Below are 15,967 nucleotides of genomic sequence, written 5' to 3' on the forward strand. Positions count from 1 at the left end.
TCCTTATTGAGATACATTTCATTTAGAATCTGCCTCTCTCCTTGTATGTTTCTTGGCCTTGACCTGGAGCCATGGAAGAGAGATAAAGAGAAAATGTCAAAATGGCTTCTCCGCAAAAAAAAGAAGTTTGTCTTTGTGAGTTGCTTCAGTTAGAAAAGGAAGGAAAACCCCCAATATGGAATAATACTGAGTGAAAAGAATCTGGAAAGAACAACATTTTAACAATGCTATGAAGGTTGAGTTCAAATCAAATGACATGCCAAGGAAATGACCCTGGCTTAAGATGCTCCATTTCCCATTTATAGGATTTACGTTTTAGGGACAAAGTCACACTATTACACAAAGGCAGCTTCACACAATTTGCCTTGAGCCCAAACTAGGAAACCAATCCCATGGCCAAGTTCACATAAAACACAGGGCTTGAAAGAATGTAAGATGATGTCTGATTCAGTCTCCCACATAAAACAGGTTGAATTGTGGAAGACCTGACTTGGCTTTGACTCCAGAGCGATTTCCTGCTTACATATATAAAATGGAAACTTTCCAGAAACACAGAGTGATTCTTCCCCTTCCCCAAAGAAAAAGAATATATTCCGTGCCACGGAGGAAAATTCAGGAGAATCGTTGTAGATCAACTTCTATTAAAATACTAGACAAATACATAATATATGTTTTGGATTTCACTTTCCTAATCATTTATTCTAATGAACTCTATGGCCAGGTAGAAAGGTAAATGCCAGGTCACAAACAGCAATTGATATCATAAGTAAATATATGAACATTTGAACTTATACTGAGACTTTAGTCAGCAGAAACCCATTGTCCTCCTGGCCCCAAACTCCCGAAACCCAAATTAGCAAACCATCATCCAATATACGACTAATACCTGAATAAACCACCTACAGCTTAACTTGTTCTATTTTCATGCAATTCTTAGAAGCAGTGTGCCATTTTTTATAGACAAATCCTGTTATTTTTTCCAACTTCAAGTCCCAGACTTTAAAGTAGGCAATATGAAAAAGCCTATGAGGCACACAGTGCGAATGCTGCGTCTCAGCCCCACTTTTGCACCTCCAGCCCTGCAACCTTTCCCTTCTTTGTCTGCCAGCTTTGCGGTCGTGGGGAAAGGCTGGGAAGCATCACCCCACTTCCAGTCCTCGCACACGGGGCGCCGTCCTTGCACCCAGGGCCAGCAGGAGGACTTCGGGCCAGCCTGCCCCTCCCCCCATGCAGAGGCTCCCCCAGGAAATGGGGGGAAACGAGCCTCCTCTTCGGGCGACCCCCACTTCTCTCCTTGGCTTCCCTCCCACCTGGCTCCCGCATGGGAAAAGGCGGCAGGGGAACATGGGACCACGGACTCCAACCCCGCAGGAAGACTTGGTTCCTCTCCACACACCCCTCCCGCGCGGGACCCCTTTGCACGGGTACAGCCGCCACTCACGCAAGTCGGGAGTTCCGTCGGGATCCCCGTCCCCGAAAAGGCTTCCCGGCAGCCTCTGCAAAGGCCCCCTCCCCCTGCAAAGGCCCCACCCCCAGCCTCACAGCGGGGTTCCCGGGAGGGCAGAAAGGGCAGAGGCGCCTCCAGTCTCTTCCGACGAACGTCCCGGGCAACACGTGCCATGTGCCCGCTGAAGAATCCGGCGCATGCTCAGTTCCCTCCTGAAGCTGAGCGCGCCCCCTGGTGGATTCTTGCGCGTAACGAGACCCTTCAAGGGCGGGAAAGAGAAGAGAGTCTGAGGGGATGAAAGAGTCTGAGAGGATGAGAGGGATAATGGGCAGGGGAGTAGGAACAATGGCTCTGTCAGAAGAGAAAGGCTTCGTCGTCTCCAAAGGCGGCACATGCTCCATCTGCTTCTCCTTCCTGTCCAAGAACCATCTGTGGAGATGGAGAAAAATCTCTCTGGAGGATCCGAACTCACTTCCCTCAAGAACAGCCACCTTGAAGGCTCTGCAGAGATTGGAGGAGGCCTCAAAGGAGCCAAATCCTGTCAGAAGACAAGGACCAGGAACCTCTCTGGGAAACACAACTTGTAGTGAACTTCGGCCTGAAGTGGAGGAAGATGGGACACAGGCAGGAAGTCACAATCAGGAAAATGGAGATTTCTGTCAGGTTTCATCTCTCTACTTCTGTATAGACACAGTTGCTCTTCTCAAATTCTTGGCTCTGGGTGCTTACAAATAACTGGAAAGACCGAGTGGCTGCTTGTGATAAAGGAAATAATGCTGGGGGGAAGAATATGATGAGAAAACCAATTCGAAAAAGGAGGAAAAGCTGAAACTTGTGGATGTTCTAGAGATTTTACCTCACAAGGGGGCTCCTTGGTAGAGAAATGAAGAGGGGAAAAATAGCATCTCATCTGTGACTGGAGAAAAGAGGGAATTATCAAATGAAGGAAGAAAAAATTGAACGGGAATATAAAGCTCAAATACCACGAAGGAAAAAAGTAGAGAAAAAATGTGTTGTGTGTCAGGGAATTTGCCTTGGGATAACTAAAGAATTGAAATGGTGGAGGACAAGCGGTGAAAAAGCTATTTCAAAGCAATGTTCTCTTCAGCCAATTTTTTCCCGTCCAGATTCCTTCAAATCGCTGCCTATTTTTGTAGCTCTGCCTGTGCGGAAGGGGAGCCAGAGTTGCTGCCTGCACTTGGGAAGAGCCTGTTCAACCAGGCAGCACCACTTTTGCCCCCACAGCCCCTGCTTTTCCACAAAGGGCCGTGCATGTTTCTAGCCCCAGAAACCAGAGAAATCAGCTCTGGCGCTGGCATTCATCCTCCCATTGTTTGCTCATAAACATCCATGCCAATGTTCCACTTGTCTGGCGAATTGAATGATAGCTGTTGAATTCCAAAGGCTTCTATACCCACCCCGCTCCTTATCTGACAAACAGGTACCAAAACAGAGACTGGCTAAGTGTTCATGAGAAAAGGAGATTAGAAAACGGCAAGCAGAAGGGAACTGTTGTATGGAGATTGGCAACTACGGCAGGTAGGCAAGAGGGATGTTGGTCAACTACCAGAACCAAAAGCTATGATGCGGAGTATATCTGTGGATTTTTGCCTGGAGCTGGGCCCCAATCAGAAAAGCATCAAAGCAGCCCTTCATCCCAACCAGTGTGAGGGTGGTATGGTACCTTATAGACTTTGGGACTTACATTGCGACTGAGTATAAAACACCTAATTACTTGGCAATACCAACTTGCATAATCTGGAAAGATGGCATTAACCCAGAGCAATAGCGTGTTGTTGAAGGGTTGTGCCACAATAAATCATTGTGTACAGATCTGCTATACTGTGGTATATCCAATCCTGGAAAGCAAAAGCCCCTCATGTTATCCATTTGATTTCTATGTCTGTAATGAGAAATGACAGCATTGCTTCCCTTTATTAACAGTCTCCAGTGAAGGGGACACTGCGGCTGTTGCAACCCTCCTCCCATGCCACACCAAAACTCTGCATCCAAATAGGAAAAGGTATAATACGGCCCCTACTTGAAAAGTCTTTTGCACAGGCATTTGAGAGGCTTTTTTTAATTCCTTTTTTGTGAGATAATTCTACATCCCGAATCTCTTTCCACGGTCTACATCACCATGTATGTGAGGATTCGATTCTCCACATGGTCATTTGGGAGGACAGAGAAGTGTTTGTCCGCTAATAAACTATGAGCATATTAAGGAATGGGAAAGGAAGGGGAAAGACTAGGTAAAAGTTCAAATTACGGGAAGTGGTATCGATCAGATGAACATCCAGCTGTATGTCTGCCATAGTGGAAGAAAGAATAAAGCATTTTGAAGAATTGCCTCAGGGCGATTTTACTGCTTTTATTGCTGGGAAGAGCATACCTGTAAAATATCTACCTGTTGATAACCCTCCCAGAACAAGGATCAAGTAGAAAGAACAAACAATTTGTGAAAAGTTTCCTTGCAAAACCATAATATTGACATCTTAAATAAAATTGCATAGTCCAGAATCTGTGTCAACTTGCGAAGCTTACCTGACCTGCTCCCGGATTGCCATAGGCAGGGAGATGGGAAATAGCACCTCGCAGCTCTGAGGAATTCACACCTCAGTCAAAACACATCCTAGGAGCCCAAAGTCAAGGCCATCTCCACGGAGACCCACAAAAGCACGAGTGACTTCTACGACCAGAAATTGCTTAGTTGGGGAATGTGACTGGTGACACACCTTGGGGCGAGGGGGCAACAGGGTCAGAGGTAAGGCGTGAATTGGGTGAAGTCAGAATTGGCTTCACTTAGTTCGTGTGGACATGGTGCTCCTAATAAACAACTGGATTTTTCTTGCTTTGGGCTCCTGCTTTTATTTGTGCATCAGTCGGAACCCCGACACTTAGATTATTAAAGGAGTTATTTTCTTGGAATTCACTCCAACTGGAAGCTAGATAAACATAAAGATGATTTTCAATACTGATATAAAATAGTGTTGGCCACCTTCAAATGACTGTAACATCAAAAATCCACACTTCAGAAAACATTTGTGCCCATTGTTTGTGTTTCCACTGGTAATTTTATCTTGAGTTTCCAGCACAGACTCAGCAAAACTCTTCCTAGTTCAATATACAGAAATAGGAAATACATAGATTTCACCACCTAAATCTGGAATCTAAATGGATTTGCACCAAAATGGAAAACTAAATCATTTCCCCAAACCACACATTTATATGACTTTTCCCCTGAAGCCCTTTCCACATTCTATGAACTTGAACAGTTCCTCTCCTGTGTGGGATCAGTGATAAAAAGGAGAAGCTACCCTACGACATATTGGCTGCACATTACAAAGTGACAAATGGAGGACTATGGCAGATCTGAAGGAAGCATTTCAAGACAGAGTGGCATGGGGGGGGGAGCAAGTGGTGAAATCCAATTTTTTTTACTATCGGTTTTGTGGGCGTGGTGCTGCTTGGTGGGCATGGCAGGGGAAGGATATTGCAAAATCTCCATTCCCATCCCACTCTGGGGACAGGCAGAGGTGGTATTTGCCAGTTCTCTGAACTACTCAAAATTTCCACTACCGGTTCTCCAGAACCTGTCAGAACCTGCTGGATTTCACCCCGGGGGAAATCTATAGAGGAGCCAAAGGTCTGACATGACTGAATGATTGCCAATGACAATTCATAAGAAAACTTCGGTAGCATAAAACATATTCCTGTAATTCATATTTAGCTATAAATGTCCCATAACATGCCTGGAGTTTGATACCAAAGCCCTCAAAAAGTAAACTTTTATAGATTTTTTTTATTTGGGGATTTTATTTATTTATTTATTTATTTGATTTTTATACCGCCCTTCTCCAACAGGACTCAGGGCGGTGAACAGCCGAGATAAAACATAACATATAAAATTTAAAAGCAGTTTAAAAGACATTAAACAATTTCGGCCCTCAATTTAAAACAACCCAGTTAAAACCAATTTCAAAATTTTGGGCCAATTTTGGGCCTTCTCTGTCATGATCAGATGGAAAATAGGCTAAATATGGGAAAAAAAATTCCTCTTATTCAGGTAAAATAGAAGTGTCGAAGATCAAATAATAGTAACTTCAAACATCCATTTTTCATAATGAAAACACCACATGACCATTGTTCGCTTGCTGTTGGTAAATTAAGCTCACCGGGGATGACATATTTTAAGGTTAGACTTAAAAAAAACTTCCTTCCCAAATTTAAGTCTCAGTAAAAAATACTTGCATTTCAACAACTAAGCCTACAGGTTGCATGGATTCTTCTTCAAATGAATGTGTATATGGAAAATTCAGTCATCGTTTCTCCTAAAGCATTTTTTTTCAAATTTCAAAAATTTATAAGTCTTTTTCATGTGGATCTTGTTATAGGAATTAAAATGATTGCTCTAAGAAAAGGTATTTCCACATTCTATGCAGTTATATGGCTTCTCCTGTGTGGGTCCTTCAATAGGATATAAGGTTTTTGTTCTTAGTAAAACTCTTTTCACACTCAATGAATTTATAACGCTTTTCTCATGTGGATCCTTTTGTGGGAGTTAAGATAACTATTTGTTATAAAATCCTTACCACACTCCATGCATTTATATGGCTTCTCCCCTGTATGAATCCTACTATGATAAATAAGTTGACTATTCGTAGTAAAGCCCTTTCCACACTCAGTGCACTTATGTGGCTTCTCCCCTGTGTGGATCATTTTATGGATGGTAAGAGACCACCCTTTAGTGAAGGTCTTTCCACATTCCATGCAGCTATAGGGCTTCTGCCCTGTATGAACCTTATTATGGTAAGTAAGTTGACTGTTACTAATAAAATCCTTACCGCACTCCATGCATGTATATGGCTTCTTTCCTGTATGAACCTTACTATGGCAAATAAGTTGACTATTCCTAGTAAAACTCTTTCCACACTCCATGCACATATATGGCTTTTCCCCTGTATGAACCTTATTATGGCAAGTAAGTTGACTGTTACTAATAAAACTCTTTCCACACTCCATGCATTTATATGGCTTTTCCCCTGTATGAACCTTACTATGCCAATTAAGTTGACTGTTCCTAGTAAAACTCTTTCCACACTCCATGCATGTATATGGCTTCTCCCCTGTATGAATCCTACTATGATAAATAAGTTGACTGTTCTTACTAAAGCTCTTTCCACACTCGGTGCACTTATATGGCTTCTCCCCTGTATGAATCCCGCTATGGTAAATAAGTTCACTGTTCTTACTAAAGCTCTTTTCACATTCGGTGCATTTATAACGCTTCTCCCCTGTATGAATCCCGCTATGGTAAATAAGTTGACTTTTCTTATTAAAGCTCCTTTCACATTTGGTGCACTTATAGGGCTTCTCCCCTGTATGAATCCCGCTATGGTAAATTAGTTCACTGTTCTTACTAAAGCTCTTTTCACATTCGGTGCATTTATAACGCTTCTCCCCTATGTGGATGCTTTTATGGGAGTTAAGATTACTATTTGTAATAAAACCCTTACCTCACATCATGCAGGTATATAGCTTCTCCCCTGTATGAATCTTATTATGATAAATAAGTTGGCTCTTCCTGGTAAAACTCTTTCCACATTCCATGCAGCTATAGGGCTTCTCCCCTGTGTGGATCCTTTTGTGGGAGTTAAGATTACTGTTTCTAATAAAAGCTTTACCACACTCCTTGCACTTATATGGCTTCTCCCCTGTATGAATCCAACTATGGTGAATAAGTTGTCTGTTCATCCTAAAACTCTTTCCACACTCCATGCATTTATAGGGTTTCTCTCCTGTGTGGATCATTTTGTGGGAGTTAAGGTAACTGCGTGTAGTAAAATCTTTACCACACACTGTGCATCTATATGGCTTCTCCCCTGTATGAATCCTACTATGGTAAGTAAGTGGCCTCTTGTTAGTGAAGCTCTTTCCACACTCCATGCATTTATAGGGCTTCTCTCCTGTATGAATCCTACTATGGTGAATAAGTTGTCTGTTCTTACTAAAGCTCTTTCCACACTCGGTGCACTTATATGGCTTCTCCCCTGTATGAATCTGTTTATGAATAGTAAGAGATGAATTGTCACAGAAGATCTTTCCACACTCCATGCATTTATAGGGCTTCTCTCCTGTGTGGATCCTCTTATGTCTTGTAAGTTGACTGTCCTTAGTAAAGCTTATCCCACGTTGCATGCATTGATTTTTTTTCTTTCCTCTGCAGATCCTATCATGGGATATAATTTGCCTGCTCTGAACATAGGACTTTTCACAATACATCCATAGATTTTCTCCTGTGGGGATCCTTTTAAGGGATGTATAAGACCCATTTCTATGAGGAAGAGGCGAAGTCCATTTGAATTTTTTTTCATTTTTTCTATGATCTTCTCCTTTGGTTTGGCTTTGATAGTGTTCATTTACATCTAATTTGTCTTTCAATAGTTTTATACATTTGTTTTTTATTTTTTGTTGACCGGCCACAGAGTCTTTCAATGGTGCCTGAATGGAAAATGAACTTTCCCGATTCCAATTATTTGATTGGTTTCTCTCATGGCTTTTGACTACCATTTGAATTGCAGGGTTCTTTGTACTGTATTTATGACTCATCGTTTGGAATAGATCCTCGGAATCTTCATTTTCCTCCCCATTATTACCTTCACAGGAAACAAAAAATGAAAATAACTTTAGGGAAAAACAACAAATTACAGGAACTTTGAATATAATGAAAAACAAGTTGTTTCAATTTATTTAGATGCTAAGAAAAACTTGATCTGGAGTTTCTTGATTAAAATTTTGGAGGATAAATCTAGTTTGGTATGTCAAGGGAAAAACCATAGGCTAAATATCAAATTCTCCAAGATTCAAAGGAAAGGAAAGGATTTGGTCTGCCTGGTTCAAACTTGGACTTTTTAGTCTGCTCTATGGTTTGGATGAAAAATGGGAGTTGCTCAGAAATTAAAGAATTTTAGAACTAAAAGGGCATAGACGTTTGGATGTTATGGATATTTGTGGTAGAATAAAATTAAGATTAAACTAAATTTTAAAAACCATGTTAGAAATGCCAGATTGAGAATATGAAACAGATACAAGACAAATGAAGGCGAACATATGTGTTCCAGGATAATGTTGTAAAAACAGAAGGAAACCCAGATTCTGCTCAGCTATTACTTCGTGGCTCTCAATACAAGGAGCATCTTACAGAAGAGAAGCAGAAGGCAAAGATAATGGGTAACATGTTCGGAGCCATCAGAACTTCACCAAGGAGAATACTAAATGAAATCAAGAGCAGCTGATGATAGAAGAATATAATTGTCGACCATTTTCACATTGTTATCAGAAAGATTCAAGGTGGGGAAAAAGGGCCCAAGCTATTGAACAATATAAAATGGTATTTGAATCTTAGTGATGTGGAAAGAATGAATATATAATAGCTGAAAGCTATAAACAGATTAACAATGTATGATAAAACAGGCAAAAAAGTTTCATCATAATATGGTATATAGATGTAAGTGGCAAAATAAGTGATTGATGTTTACATGATGTTATAATCTTAAGAGGGAACTTTTATAAAGTGATATACAATTGGTATAGATATTAGTATTTTTATTATACTTTTTTCTTATTCATTTATCACCTCACTGAATCGTCTTTATTTCCACTTCAAAAATTGTATTGTTTTTAATCTTATAAAATGTATTTTACAAAATGATAATTAAAACAGAAAGGGCTGATGTATTTAATTACAAAATTTCTTCCCAAACATTCTGCCCAGGGAGAAGCAAACCCTTACTCAGAGAGGCCACATTCCTATGATTTTCCAGCATGACGTCCCAATGCAGCACTTTTTGCTGAGCATCCAGCTGACGCCACTCCTCTTTGGAGAAATACACAGCCACCTCCTCAAAGAACACAAGACCTGCCTCCTCAAAGAACACAAAACAAACAGAACAGAAGTCAGGACAATTTACAAAGTCTACCCTATTAAGTCATCCCAAGCAAAGATATACACTTTTAGTGCTATTTACTGAAAGGAACCCAAGTCTCTCTGTCTGTCTGTCTATTCTCCATGCATTAATTCATCAACACTTTCAACATTTGAAGAAATCAACTGGCAGATGGACCTTGGGAATGCCACCACTGAGCTGTGATGCTTAGAATACATTATTGCGGGCTGACTCTGCTGATTGGCAGGAGTTCAATCCTGATCGGCTTAAGGTTGACTAAGCCTTCCATTCTTCCAAAGTCAGTAAAATGAGGATCCAGATTGTTGAGAGCAATATGTTGACTCTATAAACCAGTTAAGTGTGTGATGTAAATCACTATAAAGTAGTATATAAGCCAAATGTTATGCTGTAACTGACTCCAATATATCCTGTGTTTGCATAAAAAAATATTTAGAGTAGGTTTTGCATTTAATCGTGCCAACATGATGTATCCAATGAAGAAGTTCTTTGAGGAAGTTTCTAGCCCTGGAGTTCTGATTTGCTTAGGTTCGTTAGTCGGAACCGTGACACCTATCCATGATCAACACCTTCATAAAAATGCTGAGGCAGCCAGGAATTTATGTGGACTGCCATCAATATCCAGAGACACATAAGCCTGTTCCTGCTTCCCCTCAGATTACAAGGAAGCCTCTACTTGTAGCCAACCCATTGGCTGAAGAGGAGAAAATTGCCTGGGAAGAGCATTTTTACCCTATCCAAAGCTGGATCGTTTGGCCCCACAAGCCAGACACAAATCGGAGGATTAGAAATTATTTTGCAGGCCAAAAGTGGCTTGATATGGCCCTCTATGTATTTTTACAGTCTGGTTTATCTTTAATTTTGTGTGATTACCTTTCCTATCACTGGTTATAAACAATGCTCTTTTAAAAATGGCAAAGTGATTCTGTTACTTATTATTCAGCAGGGTGACACAATTCCATGTCAAAAATTATTACCGTATTTTTCAGGCTATAAAACACACTTTTTTCTCTCCCAAAAGGGGGCAAAAATGTCTGTTTCTTAGAGACCGAATATTGCCGAAGCCCCGCCCACCCGACAGGCATTTTTTTTGCCTCAGAACATCCTTTTATCAGCCTTTTTAAGGCCCACTTTTTTGGCTTTTTGGGCCAGTTTTGGAGGCTTTTTTCAGCCCTTTTTCACGGCTTTTTAAGTTTGGCAGGTTTTTTGGGGAAAAATGGGCCAAAAAAGCCTTGAAAGTGGGCCAAAAAACCTTGAAAATGGCCCCCCAAAAGCCTCAAATCCGGCCCACAAAAAGCCTTGAAATGGGCTGAAAAAAGCCTTGAAATACGGGACAAAAAAGGCCCCCAAATGGGCCACAAAAGCCTCAAAAATGGGCCAGAAAAAGACCCAGAAACTTTTTTTTGTTCTTTTCTTATTCTAAATTTAGGTGGTCTAATAGTCAGGTGCGTCTTATAGTCCAAAAAATACGGTAATAGGATGATTCTTTACCAGATGCTAATACTGTGATACTTATTTTTTATTATCCTTTTCTTACTTTAGATTCAGATTCAACAACCGCTCCGGCATAAGTAGGAGTCAACTTTCTTCTATTCTTCCCTGTGAGGGAGACAGAATTTTTAAATGGATGATTAATAAAATACCGTGTTTCTCCAAAAATAAGTGTTGGTCTTATATTTTTGGGGACTCCAAAATATGCATTAGTGCTTCTTTTGGGGGAAACATGGTATCAGGATGATCAGCCCGGCTAGGTTCCCCACCTCCCAGCACGCACACAAGAGACGGCTTATATCGCTGAAGGAAGTCATCCAGGCAGTGTTGTGATGCTCTGAATTCTTCTGGGGATATTTTGAACCGTTGTGCCATTGCAAGTGAAATGCTTGAATATCAGCCCTGCGCACAACCAAAGCCTTTGCTCTCCTGTCAGCAAAGCATTCACAGGTGATATCTTCCAGTTCAGGAAATAATGGTTGCCGACATGATCCACACTTGAGTTTCTTAGCAATTCCCTTGTCCACATGTTGACGGAGGTTATCATACCCTGTTCGCCATTTTCGGACCATTTGGAGACCCAACTTGTTCTCTTTGCAGAATGACGTAAGATTCTTGCCCCAAGAGTCCTCCACAATTCCTTTTTTGAACAGGACGGAAAAGCTCTTTCTTTTTGCAGTCATCTTGTATGGGGATCAAAATATTATTCCCATTAAATTTACCATTAAAATGGCATATCCGGATTGCCTGCATCCCCCCTGTGCCTCCGCTTGTTGATGATCCCACGGTTGTGAAGACGAGCCTCCCACGGCCAGCCGGTCATTCCCTTCCATCTCTCTGCTTGCCCATGGGCTTGATGGGGAAGGCAGCCGCATGGCATGTCCAGATCGTCCTCTTCCCCCCCAGCTCCTCTACTTGGAAGGCCAACCTGGTGGTTGCAAGGCTCAGACTCACCTGCGCTGTGAGGGCTGCGGCTGCTGCCAGACACCATTGGCCCCTGGGTGCTCGCCACCTCCTTTGGTAGACAACACCTCCCCCCCCCGGCCACTGGGCTGATAACTGTCTCAACTGGGGCTTATTTTTGGAGTAGGGCTTAGATTAGGACCATGCTAAAAAGCATGCTAGGGCATATTTTCTGGTTGGGTCTTATTTTAGGGGGGAAAACGATAGAAGGTGGCTTTCTATACAAGAGAAGACACTGCATGTAAGATCTCTCTTGGAAATGGATTACCTCTTGATGTATCCTGACTTGGATCTTCCTGAGAGTTCCCCCTGAAAAACAGCTCCTGAAGGGGTTTTGACAGATTCCTCTGTGCCTTGGGATCTGTGATCTCCACACTGAAGGACTTGAAATAGGAAGCAGGAGAAAGAAGGAAAATTAACAGATATCATACAACATGAAGTTGGTTCATGTTCTCTAAACACAACTTCAATGCCCCAAATATCCATCAGAGATCCTGGCATATAACAAAGAAAAAGCTGACTCCAATTTCTCTTCAGGAATGGTTAATGGAACAATTTTCTACTAGAATTAGGGAAACATCTCCATGAAGACAGGAGAAGCCTGGAAGGGAGGGGTGAAGAATGAAAACACATTCTTTATTCCCTTCCGGACTCCCGAGACAAAGACCCTTTACCTGAATCTCAAACTGTTCCTTCTGCTCCTCTGCTTGGCTTAGGAGGAAGCCTTCCGCCAGGGCCACCGCCTGGGAACTGGTCTCTGCTCCACACTCCAGCACCCAGCTTTCCATCTCTGGGGGCAGAACAGCCAGGAACTGCTCCAGAACAACCAAATCCAGCATCTGAGCTTTGGTGTGCTTTTCTGGTCTCAGCCATTGCGTACAAAAGTTGTGGAGTCGGCTGCAAAGTCCTCGGGGGCCTTCAGCCTCTTGGTATTGGAGGTTTCTGAACTTCCAGGGCTGAACTTCAGAATGGATGATGGTTTCTTTTTCCAGGATCTTCTGACCAGTTCTTGCCCAGATCTTTCCACAGCTGCCAGACTCAACAGCCGAAGGGTCTTTGTTTGTTCCCTCACGTGGTAAAGGTTGTTCCTCCATTCCTTCCTCTGTCCTGTAATGCAATTCCAAACAGGTTTGAGGAATCCTGTGGATCTCCAAACACTTTTCAATTCATAGGATAGTTTTGGTAACAATAGCACTTAGACTTATATGCCACCGGATAGTGCTTTACACCACTATTTTGTTTATGATGTGAAGGTGGTGGATTTAATCACTGAATCACACTTATCCCCATGGAAGGAAGTATCTTCCTGGTGAAGGATTGCAGTGGAATTGAGCAGATGGATCCTCTGGGTGTTTCTGTGACTATTTCTTGGTGTGGTGCAAAATATGTTTCCAGCTCATATTCCCAAACTTGGAATATAAAAGAAATGAGCCTTGGAGCATTTTCTATTTCTTTATTCTCCCAAGAGAAGGCTAACTTTAAAAATTTAAGATCTACCTTTATAATCAGCTTTCCTACAATGTGCCAAACCCCAAAAAGGTTAACAAAGGGATGGAATACAGAATATTTATATATCTTCCTTATTGAGATACATTTCATTTAGAATCTGCCTCTCTCCTTGTATGTTTCTTGGCCTTGACCTGGAGCCATGGAAGAGAGATAAAGAGAAAATGTCAAAATGGCTTCTCCGCAAAAAAAAGAAGTTTGTCTTTGTGAGTTGCTTCAGTTAGAAAAGGAAGGAAAACCCCCAATATGGAATAATACTGAGTGAAAAGAATCTGGAAAGAACAACATTTTAACAATGCTATGAAGGTTGAGTTCAAATCAAATGACATGCCAAGGAAATGACCCTGGTTTAAGATGCTCCATTTCCCGTTTATAGGATTTACGTTTTAGGGACAAAGTCACACTATTACACAAAGGCAGCTTCACACAATTTGCCTTGAGCCCAAACTAGGAAACCAATCCCATGGCCAAGTTCACATAAAACACAGGGCTTGAAAGAATGTAAGATGATGTCTGATTCAGTCTCCCACATAAAACAGGTTGAATTGTGGAAGACCTGACTTGGCTTTGACTCCAGAGCGATTTCCTGCTTACATATATAAAATGGAAACTTTCCAGAAACACAGAGTGATTCTTCCCCTTCCCCAAAGAAAAAGAAGAATATATTCCGTGCCACGGAGGAAAATTCAGGAGAATCGTTGTAGATCAACTTCTATTAAAATACTAGACAAATACATAATATATGTTTTGGATTTCACTTTCCTAATCATTTATTCTAATGAACTCTATGGCCAGGTAGAAAGGTAAATGCCAGGTCACAAACAGCAATTGATATCATAAGTAAATATATGAACATTTGAACTTATACTGAGACTTTAGTCAGCAGAAACCCATTGTCCTCCTGGCCCCAAACTCCCGAAACCCAAATTAGCAAACAACCATCCAATATACGACTAATACCTGAATAAATAAACCACCTACAGCTTAACTTGTTCTATTTTCATGCAATTCTTAGAAGCAGTGTGCCATTTTTTATAGACAAATCCTGTTATTTTTTCCAACTTCAAGTCCCAAACTTTAAAGTAGGCAATAAAAAAAAGCCTATGAGGCACACAGTGCGAATGCTGCGTCTCAGCCCCACTTTTGCACCTCCAGCCCTGCAACCTTTCCCTTCTTTGTCTGCCAGCTTTGCGGTCGTGGGGAAAGGCTGGGAAGCATCACCCCACTTCCAGTCCTCGCACACGGGGCGCCGTCCTTGCACCCAGGGCCAGCAGGAGGACTTCGGGCCAGCCTGCCCCTCCCCCCATACAGAGGCTCCCCCAGGAAATGGGGGGAAACGAGCCTCCTCTTCGGGCGACCCCCACTTCTGTCCTTGGCTTCCCTCCCACCTGGCTCCCGCATGGGAAAAGGCGGCAGGGGAACATGGGACCACAGACTCCAACCCCGCAGGAAGACTTGGTTCCTCTCCACGCACCCCTCCAGCGCGGGACCCCTTTGCACGAGCACAGCCGCCACTCACCCAACTCGGGAGTCCCGTCGGGATCCCCGTCTCCGAAAAGGCTTCCCGGCAGCCTCTGCAAAGGCCCCCTCCCCCTGCAAAGGCCCCGCCCCCCAGCCTCACAGCGGGGTTCCCGGGAGGGCAGAAAGGGCAGAGGCGCCTCCAGTCTCTTCCGACGAACGTCCCGGGCAACACGTGCCTTGTGCCCGCTGAAGAATCCGGCGCATGCTCAGTTCCCTCCTGAAGCTGAGCGCGCCCCCTGGTGGATTCTTGCGCGTAACGAGACTCTTCAAGGGCGGGAAATTTACCTCACAAGGATGCTCCTGGATGGAGAAATGAAGAGGGTGTGGGGGGGTGAAAATGGTGTCTCATCTGTGACTGGAGAAAAGATTGGATTACCAAACGATGGAAGAAAAAAAAAATTGAAAGGGAATATAAAGCTCAGATACCATGAAGGGAAAAAGAAGAGAAGAAATGTGTTGCGTGTCAGGGAATTTGCCTTGGGATAACTAAAGAATTGAAATGGAGGAAAAGTGGCGAAAAATCTATTTCAAAGCAATGTTCTCTGTCCAGATTCCTTCAAATCGCTGCCTAATTTTGTACCTCTGCCTGTACGGAAGGGGAGCTGGAGTTGCTGTCTGCACTTGGGCAGAGCCTTTTCAACCAGGCAGCACCATTTTTGCCCCCACAGCCCCCGAGCTCTGCACAGCCCCCGTTTTTCCCCAAAGGGCCCTGCATGTTTCCAGGCCCAGAAACTAGAGAGATCGGCTCTGGCACTGAGGCATTCATCCTCCCATTCAGCGTTTGCTCATAAACATTCATTCATTCATTCATTCATTTAGTAAATTTATATGCCGCCCCTCTGCGGAGACTCAGGGCGGCATATAATCATACACACCAATGTTCCACTTGTCTGACGAATTGAATCACAGCTGTCAAAATTCCAAAGACTGCTATACCCACCCCGCTCTTTAGCTCAGACAAGCAGATACCAAGACGTGGCTAAGTGTGTATGAGAAGAGATCAGAAAACGGCAAACGGAAGGGAACTGTTGTATGGAGATTGGCAACTATTTCAGGCAGGCAAGAGGGTTGTTGG

At 42.7% G+C, this 15,967-nt stretch overlaps 1 pseudogene; it reads right to left on the reverse strand.

Moving 5' to 3' along the window:
- Positions 1 to 5,971: 5,971 nt before the first annotated feature.
- LOC139309249 (zinc finger protein 420-like) lies at positions 5,972 to 12,959 on the reverse strand (annotated as a pseudogene).
- Positions 12,960 to 15,967: the final 3,008 nt, after the last annotated feature.

Source organism: Pituophis catenifer, unplaced genomic scaffold, assembly GCF_029215685.1.
Source record: "Pituophis catenifer annectens isolate HBS135680 unplaced genomic scaffold, rPitCat1.0.hap2 SCAF_2, whole genome shotgun sequence".
Classification (NCBI taxonomy): domain Eukaryota; kingdom Metazoa; phylum Chordata; class Lepidosauria; order Squamata; family Colubridae; genus Pituophis; species Pituophis catenifer.